Raw genomic sequence first — 17,168 nt, 5'->3', positions numbered from 1 at the left:
CTAATAGGTGCAGAACAAACATTTAAGTGAATTAGATGCCTCCCACAAGATCACTTTATGAATCTGAACTTCCAAAAACTAGGTTTTCTGAAATCAAGGCTTCTTTTTTAACTGCCTCATTTAAATTTTCAGGTTGGCTCCACATAGAACTAAACATTTATTATAACTTATTAAATGACTGTGTAGAATAAATTACGACAAATCAGCTTGCTCCTTTCTAGTGTACATCACAGGATAGGTGGTAATACATGTCAGGTTTTTTTTTTTTTTTTAAACCCTGCCCTTTACTAGGCCTGTGTATGCTGTAATTTGAAATAATTCCTGCTCCCCTTGTCAAAAAGATTATGGTTTTTTTGAAAGTTTGTCATCAGTGTATTACCAATGTTCTCTTGGGTACCAAATACATTTTTCCTTATTTACTTGAGCACATAATTATGGGCTAAATAATAAATTTTAAAGAGAAAATTCTTTTTATTGAGTTAAGTTTATACAGCTTCAAAAACAGTAGCATCTTTTTATATAATTTTAAATTATATAAAATAATTTGTCTTTTGTTATAAAGACAAATTATTTTTTAAAATAAATTTGTTTTATTTTTTTAAAATAAATATTTTAAAATGAATTTATTTGTTTTATTTATTTTTGGCTACGTTGGGTCTTTGTTGCTTTATTTTTTAAAAATAAATTTATTTTAAAATAATTTGTTTATTTATTTTTGCCTATGTTGGGTCTTTGTTGCTGCGCACAGGCTTTCTCTCGTTGTGGCGAGCAGGGGCTACTCTTCATTGCGGTGCACGGGCTTCTCATTGTGGTGGCTTCTCTTGTTGCGGAGCACAGGCTCTAGGCATGCAAGCTTCAGTAGTTGTGGCTCTCAGGCTCAGTAGTTGTGGCTTGTGGGCTCTAGAGCACAGGCTCAGTAGTTGTGGCCCACGGGCTTAGTTGCTCTGCAGCATGTGGGATCTTCCCGGACCAGGGCTCGAACCTGTGTCCCCTGCATTGGCAGGTGGATTCTTAACCACTGCGCCACTAGGGAAGCCCTTAAATTTTCATATGGTATTAAACTTACATCCTTTTTTCCCGTTTCATTATAGCTACAAATTGGTTGCAGTTGATTGTTGCAAGTAAAATCTGGTGTTACAGTTTTGACAAAGGATATATTTATTGCTTGGTAAATAATCTCAACTGCAAAAATATTTTAAGTTTAGTTTATGCCAATATTATGTAATCTTTAAGTAACCTGATATTTAGTTGGTGCACAAACTTACTCTGTAGTGCTTTGAAGATGAGTGGGCAACAGATGGCTTTTCCCAAAGATGGTGATTCCCCATCTCTATCTGTGATTTTAGGGAACTGAGGAGGGAGTACCTGGGAGTCCTGCCTGCAGCAACATGGAAAGAACAATGAGTTTAATATGATTAGTAGTAGAATCCTTGCCCCCTTCCATGTTCAACAGCAAAAGAAAAACATGTTCAATAATATTCAGTGGCCTGTTTTTGTCCAGTCGGTGTTTCTAAGCATCAGCATCATGTAGTTTGGATTTTCCTCTCTGTCATATCCCCTCCCCCAGTTTGAATCTTTGTTCTGGCCTCGAGGCACACCTTCTCAGACTAGCTATTAACAAAGCTCAGTTTGATCTCCCCCAAGCCCCTGCGATAGCTTTCTAGTGGTGCAGGTTTTGATAATGGGGATCTCATCAGTCACCTTTGTTATTTATAGTAGAAAAATTAATGTCATACCCTGTCCCCTCCCCCACTGCGATACTTAATATTTTGGGGTTGTGTCATTCAATTTTTATGTCGGTCTGATTTGACTTTGTGTGTGTGATTGACTAAAGTCCAAACTATGAAAAGGAGTAAGGATAAGGTGGTTTTTTGGCTGTGCCGCGCGGCTTGCTCAACCAGGGACTGAACCTGAGCCCTCGGCAGTGAAAGTGCAGAGCCCTGACCACTGGACCGCCAGGGAATTCCCAGGATAAACTTATTTTTGATGAAGATAATAAGTACAGTCCCAGGAAATATGCTTTGATTGTTGCCTTTGCAGAATCTTGGTTCTAGGCAAGTTAACTGCAGTTCCCCAACAGTTCCATACTTTACGGGATCCTGGTATATAGTACTTTTTAGACCATCTGCTCCTTGCAGGTTCCTGGTAGGCAGGCCAGTCATTGATCTTTGACTATTTGGGGACCTCTCTAATCCAACTGCATACTTCCTGGGAGAGGAGCATTTTGTAGATGGTGTTCCTTTGGGTCCTGGGGGTTGTGGGTACAGATTGGCTGGGTCAGCACTCCTTTGGATAGTTCTCACCAGCAGTACGACGGTGTTTGAGTATTAATGTAGGCTGTCTCGCCAACCTTTCACGTTAGGCAGCAGACTTGTTTCCGGGGTCAGTCATTAGGGTACTAGGTACATTCTGACTCAAATTCCTTTTCCTTCCCACCCCTCTTGTTCTTAGGTATTAATGCCACCCCACCGACCCCCGTTAGCCCCCCAAAAGGAGCAACAACAAAAGAACCATTTCTGAAATGAAACTTTATTTAAAATTAGGGCCAGAAAACCTTGGATTTTCTTTACAGGACTTCTGCCTACCTTTTCCCCCTTCACTGTCCTCTAAATAAATTGGATATAAAAATTCAAGTTATAGGGGCTTCCCTGGTGGTCCAGCAGTTAAGACTCCATGCTCCCGGTGCAGGGGCCGTGGGTTTGATCCCCGGTCGGGGAACTAGATCCTGTGTGCGTGCCGCAACTAAGAAGTCCTCATTGCCGCAACTAAAGATTCTGTGTTCCACAATGAAGATCCCGCGGGCCACAACTAAGACCCGATGCAGGCAAAATAAATAAATAAAATAAAAATTAAAAAAAATTCACATTGTAAAACATTGAATTCATTTAAAAACTAAAACTGATGATTGTGTTTTCTCCTATTTTTAAATTTCACTGTGCTTGGTAATTCTTGTTATATTATGTGTCAGATAGTCTTTTTTTTTTTTAAATTTATTTATTTATTTTTGGCTGTGTTGGGTCTTCATTTCTGTGCGAGGGCTTTCTCCAGTTGCGGCGAGCGGGGGCCATTCTTCATCGCGGTGCGCGGGCCTCTCACAGTCGCGGCCCCCCGTTGCGGAGCACAGGCTCCAGACGCGCACGCTCGGTAGCTGTGGCTCACGGGCCTAGGCCTAGTTGCTCCGCGGCATGTGGGATCCTCCCAGACCAGGGCTCGAACCCGTGTCCCCGCATTAGCAGGCAGATTCTCAACCACTGCGCCACCAGGGAAGCCCCTGTCAGATAGTCTTGTTTGGCTAATAATTGTTTTTATTTATTGAGCATTTGTATACTAGGTACTAATAAGTAATTTAAGCATTTTCACTTAATGTTCACAAGAGCCTTAGGAGGTGTGATAGCCATTTTAAGATGAGACATCTAAGGCTCAAAGATGTCTTTAGTTGACCCAGGGGTACCTAACGAGATCTGGTGGGCTCTGAAGCTTCTGCCCTTTAGCCATTATGCTAACAACTAGCTATACTATTGGGGATTGGAAGATGTAGTCCAAGAACCACCTTACTTATGGCATGTATCTCAGTTATAAGCTAGAGACTACTGTGCTTATCAGTAGACCTGGTACTAGATATATCAGTTCCTTTTATAACTTTAATTGCATGGCACTGATATATTACCAGGGTTTTCCTCTTTTCCCTTTGTGATCCACATTATAATGTGATATCCTTCCATCCTCAACCCCCACTCCCCCATTTTCGCACTTTTGAGTTTCAAAAGTGCAACAGACCGGGCTTCCCTGGTGGCGCAGTGGTTGAGAGTCCGCCTGCCGCTGTAGGGGAACCAGAAGATCCCACATGCCGTGAAGTGGCTAGTCCCGTGAGCCATGGCCGCTGAGCCTGTGTGTCCGAAGCCTGTGCTCCGCAACGGGAGAGGCCACAGCAGTGAGAGGCCCACGTACCGCTAAAAAAAAAAAAAAACAAAAAAAAGGGCAACAGACCCTTCACATCATGCAGCTAGATTGTGGTTGGTTGTCTTCTCTATGCTACATGTGGATTGCCCATGGCTGTGATGTATTTGTTACTCGGAACTTGTGAATATATCATTTTTTTCTTCCATCCTTTCTCAACAGACTTGCCAATTCCAGTGTGAATGCTATTAATTTAAGGGCATAGTTATGGTTCTTGTCTTTATAGATATCTCTAGAATTAGCAATAGTTAAATTATTGCCTTATTGATACATTTGGAAAATCATAAGTGATGTTGAATGTTTTTATTGGCTCACTTCCTTGTTGCACTAGAGCCTGCTCCACATCTCCTCAAGTGCAAAGTCTGCTGTTCTTTATGTTCATGTGTTTATTGCAGTTTATTTTGAAGAACTGCCCCTCACTTACCTGTCTCCCATTTCAAATTATTTTTTGTTGGTGACTCAAATGATGCACCCTTTCCTAGAGGGGAAGAAAATATCCAGGGCTTTTTTTTGTTTTACCCTTCTCCTTGCTTGCTTCATCCATCCATCTGGTGGGTATTTATCTTTTTTTGACTTCAGTATTTAATTAGCTTCTGACAGGATATTTATATTTAATTAATTAATTGATTAATCAGTTAATTAATTAATTAACGGCTGTATTGGGTCTTCATTGCTGCGTGCGGGCTTTCTCTAGTTGTGGTGATCAGGGGCTACTCTTCGTTGTGGTGCACGGGCCTCTCATTGTGGTGGCTTCTCTTGTTGTTGAGCACGGGCTCTAGGTGCGCGAACTTCAGTAGTTGTGGTGCACGGGCTTAGTTGCTTCGAGGCATGTGGGATATTCCCAGACCAGGGCTCGAATCCATGTCCCCTGCATTGGCAGGCAGATTCTTAACCACTGTGCCACCAGGGAAGTCCTATATTATTTTAGATTGTTAATTTGTTGAACATTACTTTTGGACTGGTGGGAACGTCCCAAGTTCAAATTACCCAGCTGGTTTCATCACTTTTCAGGACTTGAAGGTGATCTCCTTTATCTCCACTTTGTGTTATCCATGTTTACAAACTGTGACAGACTGTATTATGTATGCCCTGCCTGATTTTTATTTTTTTTAATTAAAAAAAATTTTTTTAGCAGAAGTAGTAATATATGGCAAAATGAGGCATCAAGCTCAAATTCCCAGGAAGAGGCCTTATACTTGATAGCTTTTTGTTGTTATTGTTTGTTTCTTATGTCCAGGGAAGGGAAAGGTGGGAAAAGTTATTTTGTGTGTGACTAATAATAGTACTTATATAAAGAAAGGGCAATAAAAATCAACACCCTTTTTTTTTTTTTTTTTGTCCTCAGGATCAAAATACTTGCTGAACAGTGGAATCAGAGACCAATAAAAATAAACTCTACTTGAACATCATCTGACTGGTTAGCCAGGTAATTCAGTTTTACTTTGGATCTTTTGTAATTTTCTGACTTCACCCTCTGAAGGTCCTGCCCTCTTCTTGATTTATGGTTTAATCTTAAGCTTATTTTATGTGTCATGCTTTCCTCTTTAATAATACTATTAGTTGAACGAAGGAATAAGTGAATATATATGTGTATTCTATATACAAACATAAATTTGGGGGGAAGGGTTGGAACTGTATGTTATGGTTTAATATGAGACACTATCACCTGCCCACTGTTTCCTTATGTGTGAATATTTTAATGGCACATAGTCAAAATCTGAATCAGCGCCACCCATTTTGACTATTTCACCTTGTGAAGACCAGTTTCACCGGATTGCTTGTGCTAGTGTGCAACATTTCATCTGACTCCTCTCCTGACTTTTATTATTGCATCAGAATAGGAAAAATGAGAATAGAAAAGTTGTCTGATAGCTAAGGAAGCGGTTATGCTTTTCTTAGCTAGTTAAATTTCTTTTTGCTGGTAACACTATTGTTTTTTGTTGTGATACGCGGGCCTCTCACTGTTGTGGCCTCCCCTGTTGTGGAGCACAGGCTCAGCGGCCATGGCTCACGGGCCCAGCCGCTCCGTGGCATGTGGGATCTTCCCGGACCGGGGCACAAACCCGTGTCCCCTGCATCGGCAGGCGAACTCTCAAGCACTGCACCACCAGGGAAGCCGTGGTAACATTATTCTCTTGGTTAGCTAGGCTTGAAATGTGAGTCATCTTTGAATCCTACCCCCCTTTGATATATTTAATAAACAGGTCTTATCTGGTTTTCTGTTTTCATGTCCCCTGTATTTGTTCAACTTTCTGTTACCAATCTTAGTTTTCTAGGCCAAGACTCCTTAATTTCATGCTTGTGTTTGTCCAAATGTCCTTTAACTGCTTCTTATCTGTAGTGTTTCTACCTACTTGAAGGTTTGCTAGAAAATTTTCTTAAATATACCCCTTTAACCAAGCCTCTTTTCTGTTCTAAGCTTTGTGCTACTGGTCCCTGGCTTACAGAAAAAAAAAAGTACAAACTCCCTTCTCTTGTATTTGAAACAGTCCTTTGGGAATTTATCTAAGCCTCCATCCTCAGCTCTTGCTATTTCCCTATAAAATCCTTCAATTAATTATGGTATATACCCATTATATTCTGAACATAGTAGAGAACTATCTCCATAGTATTTATCTTAAAAAAAAGAAACTTTATTTGGAAATACTTTGCAATTTACAAAAGTTACAAAAATAAGAGTATGAAAAACATCTAGATATTCTTTAGCCAGATACAGTCTCTGGTGTTATTATTTGCGTTCATGTGTACTTTTACTCTTTCTTCTCTCTCTTTCTCTCTTTTCTGAGCTATTTGAGGGTATGTTATATATATTGTGCTTCTTTCCCTTAATACTTCTGCTTTATAGGGTCATTCTCTCATATAACCATTGTGTAGTTATAAGCTTCATAAATGGATGTCGATACAAATCTATTGCATTCAGACAAAATATTCCAGTTTTGTCAGTTGACCTAATAAGGTCACTCACAGCATTTCCCTTACTTCTTGTAACAGAAACCAGTCTCGGGTCAGATACTGCATGTAGTTACTATTTTTCTTTAGCCTCCCTTTTCCTGGTATATTTCCACAGCCTTTGTCTTTTATGACATTGACATTTTTGAAGAACACAACCCTTCCCCTCCCTTATTAGAATGTTCTTCATTTTCTGTTTGTCTGAAGTTTTCTTGCAATTAGAATGTGGTTATGCGTTCTTGGCTGGAATACTGCATAGGTGATGTGATCCTCCGAGAAAGATGCACAACTTCTGGAGGCACATGGTGTATTCTGTCCCTCATTGGGATGTTAATTTTGATCACTTGGCCAAGGTGTTGCCAGATTTCTCCACTGTATAGTTTTTTTTCCTTCTTTTGCAAGCAGTAAGCAGTCTGTGGGGGAGACAATGCTGGTACCACAATTCTCGTCACAATTTGCCCTAGATTTAGCATTCATTGATGATTCTTGTCTGATCTAATTTTTTACCATAATGGTTCCAAAATGGTCATTTTCTTATTCCATTCCCAGTGGAGCTCTTTTAATCATGCTCCTGTGTCCTTGTGGAGAACAGTATTAGAGACCAAGATCCCTGGGTGGTGGAGGGTAGGTGTCCTTGTTGCTTCTGGGTTGTCTTCTCTTCTTGACCCTTACAGTGACACAGCTAGAAAATATATGAATGTCTATACACATACATACATAAATATACTTGTTCATATATACATGTTCATAGCAACATGAATATATGTAGTTTAGAAATCATGAGTTTATGTCAGTATGTCCAATTTCACTCCACATCTACAGGGTTCTTTCTTTGCACCTCTCATTTCATATTTTTATGTCTTTTTTTTTTTTTTTTTTTTGGTGGTACGTGGGCCTCTCACTGCTGTGGCCTCCCCCGTTGTGGAGCACAGGCTCTGGACGCACAGGCTCAGCAGCCGTGGCTCACGGGCCCAGCCGCTCCGCGGCACGTGGGATCTTCCCGGACCGGGGCACGAACCGTGTCCCCTGCATCGGCAGGTGGACTCCCAACCACTGTGCCACCAGGGAAGCCCTTTATGTCCTTTTTTTTAAAAAAATTTTTATTTATTTTTGGCTGCATTGGATCGTTGTTGCTGCGTGCGGGCTTTCTGTAGTTGCGGGGAGCGGGGGCTACTCTTCGTTGCAGCGCGCAGCCTTCTCATTGTGGTGGCTTCTCTTGTTGCGGAGCATGGACTCTAGGGTGCGCGGGCTTCAGTAGTTGTGGCGCACGGGCTCAGTAGTTGTGGCTTTTGGGCTGTAGAGCACAGGCTCAGTAGTTTTGGCTCGCGGGCTCTAGAACGCAGGCTCAGTAGTTGTAGGGCATGGGTTTAGTTGTTCCGTGGCATGTGGGATCTTCCTGGACCAGGGATTGAACCCATGTCCCCTGCTTTGGCAGGTGGATTCTTAACCATTGCACCACCAGGGAAGTCCCTTTATGTTCGTTTTTATGCCATGAGAGCTCTGGTTCCCAACATTGTCAGTACGTTTACTCTTTTGCTCTATCCTATAACACATCTAAAATAATTTCAGAATTGCTTGACCATTTCACAGTAAACAAACTTAATTAAAGTGAGTGAAGAATTTGTATATAGTTCTCCACTTCCCCAAGACTGAGAGTAAATCCTGTATTCTTTTTTAATGATTGATTGATTGATTTATATTTAATTTATTTATTTGGTTGTGCCAGGTCTTATGCGGCAGGTGGGCTCCTTAGTTGGGGCATGAGAACTCTTAGTTGCGGCATGCATGTGCGATCTAGTTCCCTAAGCAGGGATTGAACCCAGGTCTCCTGCATTGGGAGTGTGGAGTCTTAACCACTGTGCCACCAGGGAAGTCCCCCCCCCCCCCCCCCGCCACCTTTTTGTAAGATTTGCATATTTGTATTTCTTTTTTTACTTTTTATTAGAGTTGATTTACAATGTTGTGTTAGTTTCAGGTGTAAAATCCTGTATTCTTAAATTACTTGAATTAGTCCTCCCTCCTCCTACTTTCCCTTCCTTCCCCAGTTTTATTTCCCACCCTTACTTTCTGCATAATGTAGTTACGGTATTTGTTTGAAATGAAATGAGATTTATTTATTTGTATGCTTGAGTTTCAGTTTGTTTTAAAGTGCTCCTTCCCATTCTGATTGGTTATGTTTTGATTATGTAGAATATGAACACATTTTCCGAAGTCAAAATTTTACAGAAGATACACATTCCCTTCTGTATCCTTTCTACCCCATTCTCCCCATTCTTGGAGGAAACTATCTTCAGTGTTTTCTGAAGTATTTCCCTGTGTTTCTTTTTGTAATGACAGATATATGTATAATCTGTTTTATTTTTTCTTTTTGTTTTCACAAAAGGTAGCATACTATGTATATTCTTTTGCACTTTGCTCTTTTCACTTACTGATATCTCCTGGAAATAATGCCATATCATGCCAAAGGGATCTTTCCCATTCATTTTTAAAAATCAACTTTACATAACATAAAACTCACCATTCTGACCACTTTTAAGTGTGCGGCTCAGGGGCATTAAGTCCCCTCACACTGTTTGCAGCTGTCCCCACCATCCATCTCCAGAATGTTTTCATCTCCCTACACTGAGAACTGTGCCCATTAAACACCAATTTCTCACTGCCTCTTTTCCCAGCCCCAGTCTCATTTATTTTTTACATAGATGTATAGTTTCCATTATGTGCATGTAGATTATTCAGTCAGTTTCATATGTATGGATATTACCTAGTTGTTTCCAGTATTTTGTGATTAAAATAATGCTGCAGTGAATAACCTCATGAATATATATTTTCATATTGTTGGGGGTATACCTTCAGGATAGATTCTTGGAAGTGAGATTGTTAGGTTGAAGGGTAAATGCATATATAGTTTTTGTTAGATATTGTCAGATTACACTCTATAAGGATTATACCATATGGGTTCCCACCATCAATATGTGAGAGCGCCTGTTTCCCCACAGTCACACTGTAAAAGTTCTTTCCCTCAGCGTGTTTTTTTAGATGGATCCACATTTTTCTGTCAGAAGTTTCTTTCTTTTTATTGCTGAGTAGTATTCCATTGTGTTTCCTATTTTGGGCTGCTATGAATAAAGCTTCTAGGAACATTAAAGTACAAGTCTTTGGATTTTTTTTTCCTTCTTGAGTAAATACCTAGGAGTGTAATTGCAGGGTCTTCTGTTAAGTGTGTGCTTATCTTTATAAGAAATTGAAACTGTTTTCTAAAGTGGCTTACCATTTTATATTCCACCTGCAATATATGAGAGTTCAGGTTACACATATATCTCTTCTTTTATGAAGTGTCTGTTCAAATTTTGCCCATTTTTAAAATTGGGTGGTTTTCTTATTGTATGAGTTAAAAAAAAATGTTCTGGATACAAATCCTTTTCAGATATATTTTGAGAGTATTTTCTTCTGGCCTTTGTCTTCCCTTTTCATTTTCTTGATTTATCAATTTTTTTCTCTTAGGATTAATCCTTTTTTAATGTGCTAAGAGATCTTTGCCTATTGTAAGGTTATGAAGATTTTTCTGCTTTGTTTTCTTGTAGAAGTTCTATAGTTTTAGCTTTACATTTAGGTCTGTGATCCATTTTGATTTAATTTTTGCATATGGTGTGAAGAAAGGATTGAGGATCAGTTTTTTAAAATATTGACATTCCGTTCCATGGCTATTTATTGAATAAGACTCTCCTTTTCCCATTGCATTGCTTTTGGTAACTTAATCAACTAACTGTGTGTGTGTGTGTGTGTGTGTGTGTGTGTGTGTGTGTAAATACATACACAAACATATACATACATATATACATACATATACATACATATATATACACACACACACATACACACAGATGTATACATATATATAAAATCAGGATCTATTTCTGGTCTTTATTCTGGCCATTGGTTTGTATAACAGTCCTTATGCCCACATATATTGTCCTGATTCCTGCAGCTTTTATAGTAAGGTTTGAAAGTAGGTAATGTGAGTCTTTCAACTTTTTCTTCTTTGCCATGATTGCTCTGGGTAATCTAAATCTTTTGATACAAATTTCAGGATCAGTTTGTTAGTCCCTACAGTTTTGTCAGTCACTCGGAGAAACTGCCGTGCAGAATACATCCAGCTTGGCCATCCTGAATGCTGGTTATTATCTTGTCCATTCAGCAAGATTGCTGGACTTTGTTTGGGTTCCTTATCCTCGTGCTGTGATCTGGAAAAATTGTTGCTTCCTGGTAGGAAGCCTGGCTGGTGGTAGGGCTCATGTTGTCATATTGGTCCATCTCCCCCCATCTCCCAATTGTTTTCCTGATCTCAGGGACCACAGTTTTTCACTGCTTGTTCTCTGGTATCTGAATATAGTTTGTTCTTACAATTTGTTCAGTTCATGGTGGGATGAATCCTATTATTCTCTCTTGGTCTAAAATAGAAGTCCCACAGTTGATTCTTGAGTTACATTAAAAAAAAAAAAAGCCTCTTTTCATTCTTTGCAAAAAGGTACAGAAAGATGTCTTTATTAACCATATAAGCTTCTTTGAGCGTATTTTATTTATTTTTTTGGCCACAGCATGCGGGAATCTTACCAGTAGTTCCCCGACCAGGGATCGAACCCGTGCCCTCTGCAGTGGAAGCGTGGAGTCTTAACCACTGGACTGCCAGGGAAGTCCCTGAGCGTATTTTATTGAACAACTTCTGAGACCAGAGGATTAATTTCTCTCTGGAAGTTTTCCTGAGGAATATAGGATTGCATTTCTAAAGTCTCTTTTATTTGTTCTTGTATCTTGAGACTAGGAAACCAGTCCAAACAAACTCTACTAGATTTCACTTGCAGTCCTATAAATATGAGTGAAGTCATCTCCTCTCCCGGTTCCTCAGATTTACTGAGTCTCTGGCCTACTTTTGAGGCTGGTCCCTATAAGCCAAGAATAGGCCCATAATTGACTTATAAAGTGTGAAGTCTTTGCTTGTTGATGATGGGCTTGTCATGCCTGATTAAATGAGAATTAATCTCAATTATGACATTCATGATATGGACTTGATTGTCCAGTTATCGTGATAAATAGGTTGACAGATGTTTATTAAACCTATGCAGTTAATATTATTGACATGAAAAGTAGAGAGACTCAGTTTTTACTTTTATATTTGTGTTTTTCCCTGAAATTTGAGGACATCGGATCGGGTGCCACTTAAAATGTTTTTCTATTTATTTTTATTTTATTTTATTTATTTTTATGCCTGTGTTGGGTCTTAGTTGCAGCACGTGGGATCTTTCGTTGTGGCATGCAGGCTTCTCTCTAGTCGTGGCGTGCGGGTTTTCTCTGTTCTAGTTGCTGCGTGCAGGCTCCAGAGCGTGCGGGCTTAGTTGCCCCGCGGCCTGTGGGATCTTAGCTCCCTGACCAGGGATTGAACCCCCATCCCCTGCATTGGAAGGCACATTCTTAACCACTGGACCACCAGGGAAGTCCCTGAAGTATACTTTGAAAAACACCTGTGAACTTGCTACTTGAACTTAAGAACTGGAAGGTTGTTAGGTGTATCAACTCCCTGTGTATTTCTTCATGAACTCATCCTGCTTCTATCCCAGAAGTCACAGTTATCTTTAATTGTGGTTGCTTTTTAAAACGTTTGAGAAACCACACGTGTGTGTTCCTGAACGATGTTTAGTTTTTCTTGTTTCGTAGCTTTACAAAAATATAACGAATGTAAGGTACTTGCTTTTTTACTTTTGGTTGCTTGTAAGTTTCTACCATGTTGTGTATGATTTATTTATTTTTGCTACTACTATATTGTATTCTTTTGTATGGCTTTATTAGAATTTATTTTTTAAATTTGGGATTGAACATTAGTTTCCTCTGGCTTTTGATGTATGAATGATATTTCAGTGAACATTTTTGTGTAGGTCTCTTGTTGCATAGAGAATTGTTATTGCTGTAAAGTTTTTAAACATAAACTTGATTTTTAACGCTGATATAATAAATTTACTTTTCATGTGGAACTTCTTTAGAAAAAAGTAAATTTTCTTGCTGAAATAGCCCTATGTTTTATAAGCTAATTTATCTCATACTAGTCATTTATTGTTTATCACAGGATTTGCAGTATGCACTGTGATTTTCCTTAACCTAACTTTTTAAGTACTTAATTTTTAAACAACTTTATAAAAGTGTAGTTTACGTACAATAAAATTCACCAACTTTAAATTTACAATTTGGTGAGTTTTGACAAATGTAACCATTATCACAATTATGATAGAAAACACTTCTACTACCCCCTAAAGTTCCTTTGTGCCCCTCTACAATCTGTCCCCTCTACTGGTAGCTGGTGGCCATTGGGCTGCTTTAAGTCACTACAGTTTGCCTTTTCTTAAATTTCATATAAATGGTAATCCCCTTGTGTGTATATTATTTTGTAATTGTTCTACTGTTCCTGGATATTCCGTTCTTTTCCTTTTTCCTGTTTGTATTTCAGTTTTGGAAGAGAGACAGAAAGAGAGAGAGAGAGAATGTGTATGTGTGTGTATGTGTATGTGCTGTGTGTATACGTGTGTGTATGTGTGTGCGTGCGTGTATGTGTGCATGTGTGTGTGTGTGTGTGTTGAAGCTCACTGATCCACCTCCATCACCCCCACCACAGCTCTGTCCATCAAAAGGATTCTTCATTTCTGTTAGGGATTTTGGTTTCTAATACTCCCATTTGCTTTTTTAGAGTTTCCATCTCTCTGCTTACATTACCCATCTGTTCTTGTATGTTGTTCACTTTTACCATTTGAGCCCTTAGCATATTAATCATAGTTAAAAATTGTACAACTGCTTCCACTTAAAAAAAATTTTAAGAACCTGGCCTTTTTCCTGTTGACCAGCAATCTTTGGAGGCTTCTTTATATATATCATCAAAAGTTGTTTTCATTAGTGCTCATGGTTTCTCACTTAAGAATATAGGTGGCCACATAAAAACTTGTACTAACTGTTCATAATAACAGTATGTATATTCATAGGTTGGAAACAACCTAAATGTCCATCAAGTGATGAATGGATGAATAAAGTATATCTATACAATGAAGTATTATTCAGAAATAAAAAGAAATGAAGTACTGATATATGCTACAACATGGATGAACTTTTCGGCTAAGCCAGTCACAAAGGACTAGACGTTGTATGATTCCACTTGCGTGAACTGTCCCGAATAGGTAAATCCATAGAGACAGAAAGTACAGTCGATTAGTGGTTTTCTAGGGTGGGGATGCGAGAGAGGTTTTGTAAGCGGGGGGGGGGGGGGGGCGGAATGGGAGGCTTTAGGGGAGTGACAGCTAAGGGGTATTGGGTTTCTTTTCGCAATAATTAAAATGTTCTAAAATTATTGTGGTGACAATTGTACGACTCTGGATGTACTAAAAGCCATTGAATTGTATACCTTAAGTATATGATATGTGAATTATATCTTAATGAAGCTGTTAAAGAATGTAACTGATGTATTGAGGAATACTAAGAGTTCTATGATGCCATAAAGGAATTTTATGGGAAAATACGATTACTTTTCTCATGACACTGACCTCAGAAGGTGTGCTGTCTACCTCAAACTTTTCTGAGTTTCAACAATAACATGTTAATTAAACTCACCTCAATTTTTTGAAAACCTTATCCAGTCTTTGTTAGAGTAAGTAGTCAACCTGTAATTATAGGGTTAATGTTAATTCCAGCACCATATCTTCTTCATTTGTCAAGAAAGATTATATCAAAAAGACTTTATTCTTTAAAAAAAGAATTCAAAATTATACCCAGACCCATCTATACTTTTCTATTTCTACATTAAATATTTGTGAGTTACTTATGGCTATTTTACAGCAATACACCCAGAGATCAATTTTTGCTCTCAAGCTTATAAGAGCAATTAAAAATTACTAAGAAAGCCATAATTTTGGTGGATCTGCTGTCTTGGGCTAATGAAGTGCTTTGGTTTTAAGTGGAAAAGCCAAAGTTATTTTACTTGAGATAATCTGACCACACTTAGTCCCTCACTCCTTTTTTATTTTCTTTTTAGGTTTTAAACTTTTAAGAGATTCCTTCTATGTAAAGAAGATTGATTACTAGTGATATATTTAAAATGTGGAGGTCACTAGTTTTATGATGATATATAGGAGAATGTCAGTGCATTTATAATTTTGAAAGCTTAAATAGTTTGAATGTTGGTGAAACAGCATACTTTTAGAAGATAATATTTTTTTTTAGCATAGGTCACATGCTATACAGAGATGCTTTTAAAAGAAAATTCCTATTGATAGTTTTGTTCTGTTATTAAAGTAAAAAACTGATGGTTAAGCTGGTTTGCTTTTAAGGATGAAGCTTTCAGAATATGTAGAGAAAACTGTTAAAGTTGTAATGTCCGTCTTTGGCACGAACAACAAACTATCTAAACTGCTGTACTAATCTAATCACTGTTTTTTCCCCCCGCTCTTGGTAAAAATGGATGGACATAAGGTTGTAGTAATTGTTCAGTCATGGTTCATTAAAAGGACAGTTTTATTAGACTTGGAAAATACGGACATAAAAACTCATCAGATTGGTAATAATGTAGCTCTTGTAGTACTTAATTTTGTAACTTAGTTAAGAAATATAATTGGCCTAAATATCAGCTCAACGATCCAAAATTACAAATAATCCTCTTTATATCACTGTTGTAAATGGCCCTGTCTCTCATGAGCCAAACTCTTAGAGTAATTACTTTCTTATGACTCTTTCTTTTCAAAAACTGTTTTAAAAAGAATATGTTTTGGAATCTGTGTAATATTTAACATATAAAGCCTGCATTATTTTGAAGTTGATATTGAAAACCTCTAAACTTCTGACCTTGAATAGAATTTTCTATGTATAACCATTACGTGCAGCTGGTGGATTCAAAATTGCCTTTTCTGGTACTCTGCTTTGTGAAAAATAGTATGTATTGGACATGAGTGCATGACAGCTGACATTTATCAAGGATAACAGGCTTACTCATTTTCACATTTTAAAGTGACTTTGAAAGCTTTGCATGTGCACACATGTTCCACATATGTTCCTAAGATTTAAGTATATTTTCCATCATATATCATTCTTTAATGAGCTTCATATATTAAGCTTATATGATGTGAGCCCACAATCATCTAAAGATCAGAAGTGTAGGTTATTTAATTCACTTCCATAGAATTTTATCTTGCATAGTTGAACAATCATTACAAGTAAAAATGTACATGTACCTAATGTATTCCAGGTAGGACTCTTGTTACATAATGTGTGATTTGTCGTTTGTTTCATTCCCCTACTCTAAAATTCGGCTCTAATGTAGAAAACTGAATTACAGAAATTAATTTTTTTCTACATCAACTGCTAGCATATTGTTGTCCTGTTTAAAAAGATTTTTATAGAGCTAGTTATTTTATTTTACTGGAGGGTGACCATAAACAGAATTGGAATTGAATAATTTTTAGTCTTGGTTCTTAACCTTTTAAAGTTTTCTTTAAAATGAGATCGTGATAATAATTAAAAAAAATTCTAGTATAGAGCTGCAAAGTTCCTAATGTGTTGGCAAGGTTGTTAATTAAAATAACACCTTTTATGGTTGGAATAGGTTTCAGATTCTGTAACCCTTCGATATATTGATATGCAGATCACAGTGACTTGCTGCAAGGTAACAGGAGACATGCTTTGACTTCAGAAGATAAATCGGCCATGCACAGCTGTAATCTACTGTCTTTTCATTTCCAGACATGATTTAGTAGTATAAGGCCTTTGATTCCTAGGCCCTGGGAAGTAAGTTGAAATTTAATTTTTTTGTGTGTATGAGAGTTTTTACTTCGGCTTTTGATAAGCCTGTTTTGTGGTGTGAAGGTATCATGTAAATTTTAGACGTTTCATTACTTAAATAACTCCCAATTCCATTTGAAGTATAAGAAGCCCGAGTTCCATCCCTTTCCATTTTCCTTTTGGCAGTTGAAAAGGAAGCCATTTTATTAAGAATGATGAATAGTGAATGGAATTTTAAATTTAGGCTAGTTAAATTGCTAGTGTCTTTATATTTTAAAAAATTGCAGAGGAATTAATGATCAATTTTAACGTGATTTTTCAAAGAAGAAATTGTCCTTAAGCACTTGTGACCCAAGTGTCCTTTATAGTAAAAGATACTGTTTCTACAGATTCTTTTGACAGAGAAATGTACAATATCAGAGAAGTTTAAGGAAAATATTTGAAATGTTTATGTAAGAACA

At 37.9% G+C, this 17,168-nt stretch overlaps 1 protein-coding gene across 4 annotated transcripts in view; it reads left to right on the top strand.

Annotated features, from left to right (window-relative positions):
* Positions 1 to 17,168, top strand: part of NCOA3 (nuclear receptor coactivator 3) — a 121,292-nt gene that overhangs the window by 56,102 nt on the left and 48,022 nt on the right. For 3 of the 4 annotated variants that reach the window (XM_033433893.2, XM_012534168.3, XM_033433888.2), the window contains exon 2: positions 5,303 to 5,383. The exons of the other annotated variant lie outside the window; for it this stretch is intronic. The gene's annotated coding sequence lies outside the window, so the exon portion shown is untranslated. The remainder of the gene's footprint in view (positions 1 to 5,302; positions 5,384 to 17,168) is intronic. 4 annotated transcript variants of the gene reach the window in all.

This window comes from Orcinus orca, chromosome 16, assembly GCF_937001465.1.
Source record: "Orcinus orca chromosome 16, mOrcOrc1.1, whole genome shotgun sequence".
Lineage (NCBI taxonomy): Eukaryota > Metazoa > Chordata > Mammalia > Artiodactyla > Delphinidae > Orcinus > Orcinus orca.
The sequence above is the reverse complement of the archived record's forward strand: the minus strand, read 5'-3'. Positions and strand labels throughout refer to the sequence as shown.